This window comes from Tachypleus tridentatus, chromosome 3 (assembly GCF_004210375.1).
Source record: "Tachypleus tridentatus isolate NWPU-2018 chromosome 3, ASM421037v1, whole genome shotgun sequence".
Taxonomy (NCBI): Eukaryota; Metazoa; Arthropoda; class Merostomata; order Xiphosura; family Limulidae; genus Tachypleus; species Tachypleus tridentatus.
Window position 1 is genome coordinate 105,191,550 of NC_134827.1, and position 12,192 is coordinate 105,203,741.

Here is a 12,192-nt window from a genome sequence, read left to right on the forward strand (position 1 = left end):
GCAGACTACCCTCGTGTATCTCTGCACGAAATTCAAGACAAACAAACTGAAACGAAATTGTTAATTTGTACCAATGTTCAGTTTGGAAACATTCTCATTGTACGTTCCTAAACCTTTTATATTTAAAACTTTTAAAAGTAAAAAAAATAATAAAAAAATTGGGGTTCGTTTTGAGCTTTAACAAAACAAAAAGGGTTTGATTTTGTTAAAATATTTAAAGTTTGTTTGTTTTGAATTTCGCGCAAAGCTACTCGAGGGCTATCTGTCTAGCCGTCCCTAATTTAGCAGTGTAAGACTAGAGGGAAGGCAGCTAGTCATCACCACCCACCGCCAACTCTTGGGCTGCTCTTTTACCAACGAATAGTGGGATTGACCGTCACATTATAACGCTTCCACGGCTGAAAGGGCGAGCATGTTTGGTGTGACGAGGATTCGAACCCGCGACCCTAGCATTAGGAGTTTAATCACGAAAATTATGACAGTGTAAGTTGACTATTAACGTATATTATTCCGTCGTAGTTGTTGGACGATTAAGGTACATGATGCAGTTTTCTCACTCTATTCTCTAAATTAAAAATTAGGAACGGACATCGCGTATAGTCATTGTGTAACTTTGCGTGAAACTGTTGTTTGACCTTGACCGAAATGCTGAAACACACAAAAAAAGAACAGGCACACATGGTCAGTCCTTCATGTGTTCTCTGGTCGTTTTGTTGCTTTGCGCGAGAATCCGGAAAACGGAAATAAAGAAAAAAGCACAAATATCGGACGACTGGAGTGCACGTGGTCATCAAATAAGAGATTATTCGCTGTCTGCCTTGAAGCTTGTTTCATCAGTGTGTTTAACTCAAGTTGGAAACTCCAAACACGAGAATCTAAAACCCGAAAACACGGTCCTTTGGAAGTTTAGCCAGTCTAAAAAACCCCCCAAAAAAACGTATACCGTGATGACAGTGTGTTCCGGCTAACCGAAAAGTGCTGCTACCCCAACTCCCTCCCAGTGACTCAACGGTAAGTCCGTGGAGTCATGATGCTATAAACCGAATTTCGATACCTGTGGAGGGGACAGCACTGATAGCCCATTGTGTAGCTCTGTGCTTAATTATGATCACTCAATCAATCAACCCTTAGTTGATTGTATGAGTAAAAAGAGTTCAAAACTAGGGAAAGTTTTCCAGCCCAGTGTGTAGCTTGTTTGTTTGTAAAATAGTAGCCCAAGAGTTGGCGGTGGGTGGTGATGACTAGCTGCCTTCCCTCTAGTCTTACACTGCTAAATTAGGGACGACTGACTTAGATATCCCTCGTGTAGCTTTGTGCGAAATTCCAAAAACAAACAAACTTATTTTGTTCTGAAAGCGATTATTTGGATTTTTTTACAACAGCTGACTTCAACACAAAGCCAAACAGTAGTCGGAGTGGCTTGAGTGCTTGCCAGGGTTAATAAATGAACGACATCAGTAGAAGTATTTAGAATCATCCCACGACCTGTTCAAACCTACAGACAAACCTATAATCGTGAAGTTTCTGTCTCGCCAACTCGTAACATCCTTTATTCCAATTAAGCTGCTTGAAGCGCGAATTTCAGGGTAAGCCTCACATGAAAGATCGATCGGTTTTTGAAAGATTCGATGCCGCTTCCGTTTCGGTAGACTTGGTAACACAGCTGTGAATTCTATTTATTGCATGAAAACATAAGAACTGAACAAAACGCGCGGATTTCCTTCTATACGAACACAATTCACGACTCGAAGCGCAACAGCAGCTCTGTAAATGAGAAAATAAGGCAAACACTAGATAATTTCACAAAATGCGCAGTGTAACAGACATTTGGGTACAGATCCATATATGAATGCAAGATAACAATTGTCCAATCCTTTTTTGACAACAAAGCCTTCACGTTGTTTTTACATCAAACCTGTTTAATATTAGTTGATTACATAAATACAACCTTTACGTTCTTGAGAGATAAGACAGGGCTAACAATAATTTAACTGATTTTGGAAATACAGTCTTTTCGTTGCTGTGACGTCAGGCTATGTGAAGAACAACTGACCTTAGAAACATAGCCTTCTTGCATTGCTCAGACATGATTGCAATATTCAATACTGCAAGTTTGACTGATAGGGATAAAGAAAAGGGCTCGTGTTCGTACTGTTGCTGACATTATAAAACGTTCGTTATTGTTTCCAAAGCAAGGGTTAAGTAAGTTTATATTTTACACTGATGAAGCCGCTGTAACACGACTTAATTATATATACATAATATGTGTATTTGTCGAAATTCTATAAACGACAGCTCTATATAAACGCACGCACAGCAGTATCTAATTTAGTCGATGCATGAGAAGCCAACAGTGAAAATGTGTATAGGTTATCGAAAACAGTAACTAATAACAAACAAAGTTACTTTAACGGTTAGGCTTAGCACGCTCTGACGACCTGTCATATCATTCAGGTTAGGCTTAGCACGCCCTGACAACCTACCATATCATTCCGGTTAGGCTTAGCACGCTCAGACAACCTGCCATATCATACCGGTTACGCTTAGCACGTCCTGACAACTCACCATATCATTCAGGTTAAGCTTAGTACACTCTGACAACATACCATGTCATTCCGGTTAGGCTTAGCACGCCTTGACAACCTGCCACATCATTCCGGTTAGGCTAAGTACGCCCTGACAATCTGCCATGTCATTCCGGTTAGGCTTAGTATGCAATTGAAAACATGCCATGTCATTTCGGTTAGGGTTAATACACCTTGACAACCTCCCATGCCAGTAAACAAACTCGTACAGGTGTACATCTAATAAACAAACGAATTATCTTTAAAACATATAACCTCGTCGGCAGTAAGTCACGTGTGATTTTAGTTAAGGTTAAAACACAATTAAGTCTCACGATAACTATCTCGAATAGACTAGCCATCTTGAAACGCATTTTATCCTAAACGTAATAACATTATCACTAACAAAGCTATCTTAAATACTTTACTATAAAACGCATACATTGAAATTCCTTACAAACAGTTAAAACTACTTCTACGATCACAAATTATCAGTTTTAACCAACTCGAGTAAAAGAAGAAACGAGATAAGACACTTCTTAACCTGACTTTTAACGGGTTTAGGTGTTATCGCGCCGAGTTATGGGCAAGAAGGTTCGAGCAGCGTAATTGTTAAGTACCCTCAAGAATTTCAGTTTTCTGAACGCTCTTCGATTCAAAGACTGGATAAACCCTTGAAATTTCGACTGCCACTGACCAGTTGCATTCCTTTTAATCAGTGGTTTAAATCTCTGGAATTGGTTTCCAACTTGTCAGTTTAGCACAGGTGAGCGCCCCAGTACTGAAGCTCCTGATGAAACAAAGGTAACAAAGTGGGCGCCAACTTCCTTACAAGGCCCCGGCATGGCCTGGTGGTTAAGAAACTCGACTCGAAATCTGAGGGTCGCGGGTTCCAATCGCCGTCACACCAAATATGTTCGCCCTTTCAGCCGTGGCAGCGTTATAATGTGATGGTCAATCTCACTATTCGTTGGTAAAAGAGTAACCCAACAGTTGGCGGTGGGTGGTGATGACTAGCTGCCTTCCCTCTAGTCTTACACTGCTAAATTAGGAACGGCTAGCGCAGATAGCCCTCGTGTGGCTTTGCGCGAAATTCCAAAAAAATCTAACGAAGTTCCTTACAGGGACAGCAGTACCATAATAACATCCTAAACATGACAAAGTCCCTGGAAGACTTATGAGAACGAGGGTGTGAAAATAAAATCAGAAGAAGAAATCTTTTTTTTTATAAAATAAGATATTTCTTTTCATCGTAAAATTCACACTTTATAATATGTACTGAACAATGTAGCCAACGTTAACACTGAGGCAGCGACATTTGCCTTATCTGTGTATAGTATTGTTATATTATGGCATGTGACGTAACAGTAGAGCTGGTGCCATTGTCAACTCAAGTATCATATCGCACGAGATAACGTCTACACAGAAACTAGGACAACACAGTCGTATCGAGAAAAGGTAACAGCTGTCAAGATACTAAGTTTCAAATGTGTGTCTAGTCCTCGGTATGGTATAGGAGCCAAAAAGCTGTTACATGACATTAATCTTTACGTGTCTGTAGCTCAACAATAAAGAGCCATGGCATACTGGTCTTGTTACGTCTCTAACTCACCGGTAAACAACTACAATATACAAACTTTGACCCTTTTCTAGTACGCCATAAGCAGCTACAAGATACTGATTTTGATGCGTCTCTAGTTCAGCAGTGAACACCTATGATAAACTGGTTTTCACGCGTCTCCAGTTCAGCAGTGAACACCTATGATAAGCTGATTTTGACGCGTCTCCAGTTCAGCAGTGAACACCTATGATAAACTGGTTTTGACGCGTCTCCAGTTCAGCAGTGAACACCTATGATAAGCTGATTTTGACGCGTCTCCAGTTCAGCAGTGAACACCTATGATAAAGTGGTTTTCACGCGTCTCCAGTTCAGCAGTGAACACCTATGATAAACTGGATTTCACGCGTCTCCAGTTCAGCAGTGAACACCTATGATAAACTGATTTTGACGCGTCTCCAGTTCAGCAGTGAACACCTATGATAAGCTGATTTTGACGCGTCTCCAGTTCAGCAGTGAACACCTATGATAAACTGGTTTTCACGCGTCTCCAGTTCAGCAGTGAACACCTATGATAAACTGGTTCTGACGCGTCTCCAGTTCAGCAGTGAACACTTATGATAAACTGGTTTTGACGCGTCTCCAGTTCAGCAGTGAACACCTATGATAAACTGGTTTTCACGCGTCTCCAGTTCAGCAGTGAACACCTATGATAAACTGGTTCTGACGCGTCTCCAGTTCAGCAGTGAACACCTATGATAAACTGGTTTTGACGCGTCTCCAGTTCAGCAGTGAACACCTATGATAAACTGGTTTTGACGCGTCTCCAGTTCAGCAGTGAACACCTATGATAAGCTGATTTTGACGCGTCTCCAGTTCAGCAGTGAACACCTATGATAAACTGGTTTTGACGCGTCTCCAGTTCAGCAGTGAACACCTATGATAAACTGATTTTGACGCGTCTCCAGTTCAGCAGTGAACACCTATGATAAACTGGTTTTGACGCGTCTCCAGTTCAGCAGTGAACACCTATGATAAACTGGTTTTCACGCGTCTCCAGTTCAGTGAACACCTATGATAAATATGACAATAAAGTTACCAGAAATACAACACAATATCTTTGGATCGTTTACACAATGTCTTTTTACCATAGTGACAAATAAATAATACGGATGAAAGGGCGAGTATGTTTGGTGTGACTGGGATTCGAACCTGCGACTCTCAAATTACGAGTTGAGCGCACTAACCACCTAACCAGGCTGGGCCAGACAGTTAATCACCACAGCCCACCGCCAACTCTCGGGCTACTCTTTTACCAACGAATAGTAAGATTTTCCGTCACGTTAGGAGCCCGCGATTCAAAGAATGATTAGGCCTCTGGGTCACATAATACATTTTCGATTTTCTTTAGCGAAAATAAAAAAATAATGTCATATAATCATTAGACAGCTTGTCTGCTGTATAAAATCACACGATAAATTTGACGCATTCCGTGTGTGTGTTTGTTTTTATTTTTGCAAAGCAACATTAGGCTATCTGCTGTGTCCATCGAGAGGAATCAAACCCTGGAGTTTAGACTTGTAAACCCGAAGGCTTACTGCTGTCCCAGCAGGGAACTGACGCATTGTCATAATATCATTCACACAGTTAAACTTAGTCTGAGGACTCATAAACAATGTATGTCAATTTTATTAATGAAAATATTAGCCATTCTTGGTGTGATATTTATAATTATTAATTTAATATAGATTTTTCATTAAAAAAAGGAATTAGAATTTTCAGAAGTAGTCCTCAGAAGAAATGGACAAATCTCTGTAAGTTAAAAAAAGCACGAGATGATCTAAAAAAAGTAGGAAAAGAATATTCATTTGCTGGAATGTTCTGACGTCATACTTTTCTAGCCAATCAGAGGCAAACATTACGTAAAGCCAATGAAAAAAATTAATATTTAAATCCAGTAGAAACCTCTTAACCTATTACCAGAAACCAAAGAATTGAACCCTGTGTTGGTAAGGAATGGGGCAGGAACCCCATCTCCTTTCAAGTCGTTAATGACTTATCGAAGTTCCATATCAGGGGTTCCATACTTGGTACAAACACCAGCTCTCTTTTTCTTTTCTACTAAATATGACTTTCAACGGTTGGGTGACATTGAATCACTGACATTGAATGATGAATTTTAGGATATTCATGCCCCATAGGTTTTTATAGTAAGACTGATTCATCAACGTTATTCAACATAAGAATACATACCTAAGGAACACTTTAAATATACTGTTGAAAAAGATAGCAATGTATATAATAGTGCTGAAAGCTAGATTACACCGATGAGAAAACTGTTTGGAAGAGGTACAGTTTCTATCCGCAAGCCAATCATATCAATGCCTGTCCGTGACGTAAACAGTGACGTTTTCAGCAACTAGACTTATCTCATAGCTGACAAGGAACTGTGTTTATAAATATAGAATGTTATCTTTGTTTCTTGTACAGAGTTAGAAGTTTAAAATAAAACACATTATGGGTAGATAAGAGGTTCTTTTCTGTGAGACTTTTGTCTTTTTGTTAATTTTACACTTTTTATGATATATGGTTCCTAAAAAAGATATGAGATTACAAGAGAGAGAGAAAAAGACAATTTGTGAATAATTCTGGATATTGAGGAAAACAAAGACGATAGTACGTTTCACAAAAACTTAGTTTATTAACAGCCATGGCTCAGCCAGTAAGGGCACAACCAGTTACGGACTGAAATGTTTTTTTATAGTTTTAAAAAAGAACGCGGGCCTGGCATGGCCTAGCGCGTTAAGGCGTGCGCTTCGTAATCTGAGGGTCGCGGGTTCGCGCCCGAGTCGCGCCAAACATGCTCGCCCTCCCAGCGTTATAATGTTACGGTCAATCCAACTATTCGTTGGTAAAAGAGTAGCCCAAGAGTTGGCGGTGGGTGGTGATGACTAGCTGTCTTCCCTCTAGTCTTACACTACTAAATTAGGGACGGCTAGCACAGATAGCCCTCGAGTTGCTTTGTGCGAAATTCCAAAACACACACACAAACAAAAAAAGAACGTGTTGTAACCTTACCATTCACCTTAAGAGAAGTGTTTGGTTGGTTTGGTGTTTAATGGTACAAAGCAGCTATCTGCGCCATTTTACGAGAAGTGAATCTTGTGGTAGCTTTATTGGGGAAACCACAGTTCTTAATAAATAAAGTTTTTGTGGAGCGTATAGTTATCTTTGTTTCTGTTTCTCAATTCTGTAATAAAAGGTTTTCATCAAGTACAGACTGTTTCAAGTATCGATTTTGAATTTATTAAAATAACAGGCAGTCCCAAATTTATATACAAAAAAAGATTGTAATCGAAATATATGTATTAATAGCACGCGTTCTGCAAACGGTAATATGTTTGTACATTCTGAACAAACAAGACATTAAACAGCTGTACGGTTGGAAGTTTCATGACACGGGTATAAGCAACACTAAAAGATTAAAACTTAACGTGTAAAACAAGAACATATAAAACCAGTTTCGAAGTTTTTTTCATCTACTGCTATGTTAGAAAACCATATCAATGTTAGAAAACCATATCATTTAGTACGACCGAGCGAGGCGTGGTAAGCATGACGGGCTGCGGACTGGAGGTGCGGGGTGTGACAACTGATGCTGCTGAAGGCTTTCCACACTTTCAACTATAGGTGTGTTATAAAAGTAACACCTAATTCTATTACTTGGTTTAAAGAGATGGAAGCTATCTTATGGCGGCGGGTGCTGCTAATTGGCTGCCTTTCAAGTATAAAAGTTGATTTTCTCTTTTATGTTGTTTAATAAGTTTTCTATAATAGCGCTCCCAGTGGCACAGCAATTTGCCTGCGGACTTCTAATGCAAGAAACCGGGTTTCGATACCAGCGGTGGGAAGAGCATAGACAGCCCTTTGTGTAGCTCTGTGCTTAATAACAAACAACTTCTATAGTAGCAAGCGCCAGCTTGTGGCTATCTATTTAATTAAAACACAGGTAATCTGTTTTTTACCGAGATAAACGAGAATCAAAATGAAGTCATCTGTGCTGATGAGGAAGAGTCCGTTTGGATTCCTTTGATTAGTCTTTAGTGGTCTTCACTTCCATCGATAGAGGCGACCTGTATCAAAGCTTCTGAGTAGCTAGCTTATTTTGTTGTCATTATCAATATAACGCAGATAACAATACTATTACGGTTATAGAATACAACGCCTCGATACTAGCATTAGTTACCTTGTTTGTTTGTTTTAAATTTCGCGCAAAGCTACACGAGGGCTATCTGCGCTAGCCGTCCCTAATTTAGCAGTGTAAGACTAGAGGGAAGTCAGCTAGTCATCGCCATCCACCGCCGATTCTTGGGCTACTCTTTCACCAACGAATAGTGGGATTGACCGCACATTATAACGCCCCCACGTATGAAAGTGTTAGCATGTTTGGTGTAACGGGGATTCAAACCTGCGACCCTCAGATTGCGAGTCGAGCGCTCCTGAAGCACTTGGCCATGCCGGACCATCAACTACCTTAAACTATTTTGATAGCAGTGTGGATACAGAACAAGGAGCGCCCTTTAACCCATCTCCACATGCTGGTGAAAGCCATTTTCTTTGTTTATTATTTTATCTCGTAACATGCAAAAAAAAAAAAAAATTAAAATAAAGAAACAAATAAAGGTTAATTAAAAGTTAATTAACCATTAAGCTTCACAGCAGTAATTCAAAAATGTGGATTGATATTTCTGGTTCAGACAAGTGACGTAAGGGTGTTGGAGAAAGTTTCTGATTTGACTTTCACAATAATAATGAGGTTTTTGTCCATATTACGTTTGGGCCTCTTCTGTAGGGTAAGTACCTGTTGTATATGAACAGTTAGAATGTCTAATGATTCTTTAATTTTATTACAAATTTAACACAGCAACAAACCACACAACGGCTCAAGAAGGTACCAGTTTTTTCGAGATGAATCAAACACCAAATTCCACCTTTAAACTAAATCCTTCAAACCTTTTGGCAGTGAGGCAGGACGTGTTCAGGTGGTTAGGAGCACTCGACTCGAAATCTGTGGGTTGTGGGTTCGAATCCCTATCACACTAAACATACTCGCCCTTTAAGCCGTGGGAACGTTATAATACGACGTTCAATCCCACTATTCGTTGGTAAAAGAGTAGCCCAAGAGTTGACAGTGGATGGTGATGAATGGCTGTCTTCCTTCGTGGAGCTTTGAGGGGAATTAAAAAAAAACCAACACAAACTCCTGGAATGGCACGTGCGTCTATCACCTTACACGACGAAGGTCGGGAAAACAGAACCAGACAGAAGTCTGCTTCTGCTTCTATTTTCGAACCGAAATAACCAGTGAAACTTTTATCACATTTAATGAACTTCTACAAGGGAATAAAAGTCTCGATACAAGCGAGTTACTTCATATAAAGTTCATGTTTCCGGTAGAATTCCAATCTGATTCATAGTTTATAGCTCGTTGAAAGCGAGAGTAAAGACCGTTCCAAAAGTTTGGGTGTACAGTTCACTACACGAGTAAATCAGCTCAGGCTACATAAGTTCATAAGACGAGTACTGAAACTGGGAAATACCATTAACTTCGCAACTTAATTATTACAGTTTAATTAAGTAAAACTGATATAGCAGTCAACTTGATATTAAGTACATAACTCACAAGGAAACAACAATGAAATGCAATGATCATTACAATCATTCTACGAGCACGTCTAACCGGTGACTTTAGCACGTGTTCACAATTGCAAGGCGCTTCTTCCCTTTGTTTCTTTAGCGTAATGAACACTTCGAAATGATTAAATATATTAAAGGTGTTTCCCATTAAAAGAAAAATGAACTAGCGTTTGAAAGTTTGTTATTTTTTCCGAAAGATGGCCGAAGGGCGAATGGAAGAGTCACGTACTCTAACCATGCGAGCCACTATATAGTACTGTGTTGTCTGTCAGTCAGACAGTAGACACTAAAATGACGCCACATAAGGGATGCTTAAAGTTGCATTTTGTACTGTTAGGCCGTCAGTAGAACTTGCGTATGTCATGAATCACGAGAAGAATTATGCACACTGTAAGTTACAACATATGAACTTCAGTTGCAAGAAACAAAAATAATTGTTGCTCTTAATTTTGATTCGATCGACCCTTGAAACTGAACACTTTCAGGAACACTGTGGAAGTGCATCTTGTTGTTATTTTGCATCCAACAAGTTCTTAATGAATATAAACTACAGTATCGTATTAAGATAAAGTGCCTTACCAGCAAGTAAAGAAGGATATGAACCCATTGTGGCACCGTAGTATGTCTGCGGACTTACAACGCTAGAAGCATAGTTTCAATGCCCGTGGTAAGCAGAACACAAATAGCCCACTGTGTAGAGTTGCGCTTAACTACAAACAAGCAAGATCCTACCTTATCGCGTGGGAAAAAAGGTAAAACTTCAACGGGACTCACTGGCTAACATTGACGCTCATCCGATGTAGTAGGAAGTTTCCACTTACCCCACTAGAGGACAGTTTAATGTGACCAACAAGATAAATGTGAAAAGGATAAAAATCCAGAAACATCATACCTTACTTAAGCCTCTTGGTGTTACTAAAGAGCTAATTAACTAGGAGTCATTTAAAAAAAAAAAGCTAAGCCTTTTTTCCCTTATCAATAACTCTTTAATAGCGCATGAAATAATGGCGCCACCTGGAAGGAGTTGAGTTGGTCAACCGCCTCATACACATTTTTTATAGAAACGTTAAATTTCTAATTAATGGGTTAACAATAATATATGAAAAGTGCAAAGTCAAACGTTCCATGTTTTGAGTTTGTTTCTCATAAACCTCTGGTTCTTATATAGTTATTACAGTAGATGTATGAACTACAAAACGTGCTACGTCATCTGTAGTTCATGCACTTTGTGGAAATCAGGATTTTAATTTCACTCCTCCCAAAAGATTCTGTTGGAATGGCTCAACTGACAACAGTGAAACACAGTAAACCACCAAATCTCAAGACAAAAACAAAGTGTGACGTAGAAATATTGACGTAGTAATACCACTGAATCCAAGTAGTAGTAACACAGTGTGACGTAGAAATATTCACGTAGAAATACCACTGAATCCAAGTAGTTGTAACACGTTGTGACGTAGAAATATTCACTTAGTAATACCACTGAATCCAAGTAATAGTAACACAGTGTGACGTAAAAATGTTGACGTAGTAATACCACTGAATCTAAGTAGAAGTAACACATTGTGACGTAGAAATATTCACTTAGTAATACCACTGAATCCAAGTGGTAGTAACACATTGTGACGTAGAAATATTCAGTTAGTAATACCATTGGATCCAAATGGTAGTAACACAGTGTGACTTAGAAATATTCACTTAGTAATACCACTGAATCCAAGTGGTAGTAACACATTGTGACGTAGAAATATTCAGTTAGTAATACCATTGGATCCAAATGGTAGTAACACAGTGTGACGTAGAAATATTCACTTAGTAATACCACTGAATCCAAGTAGTAGTAACACATTGTGACGTAGAAATATTCACTTAATAATACCACTAAATCCAAGTAGTAGTAACAAATTGTGACGTAGAAATATTGACGTAGTAATACCACTGAATCCAAGTAGTAGTAACACATTGTGACGTAGAAATATTCACGTAGTAATACCACTGAATCCAAGTAGTAGTAACACATTGTGACGTAGAAATATTCACTTAGTAATGCCACTGAATCCATATAGTAGTAACACAGTGTGACGTAGAAATATTGACGTAGTAATACCACTGAATCCATATAGTAGTAACACATTGTGACGTAGTAATATTCACTTAGTAATACCAATGAATCCATATAGTAGTAACACATTGGTGAGTAACCGTGGTCCAGAAATAGCGCTGAACTGTGTATCTGCAGCTAGTCAACACGGGCAGCTCTTGGGTTTTACCCTTGTCATCCCAATAACGGCTCTCAGCCCCAAAGTGCTGAGACCAATATTTTTCGTTTTTGGTTATCGGACACAAATCAAGAACTTGAGGGGAGTCCAACCG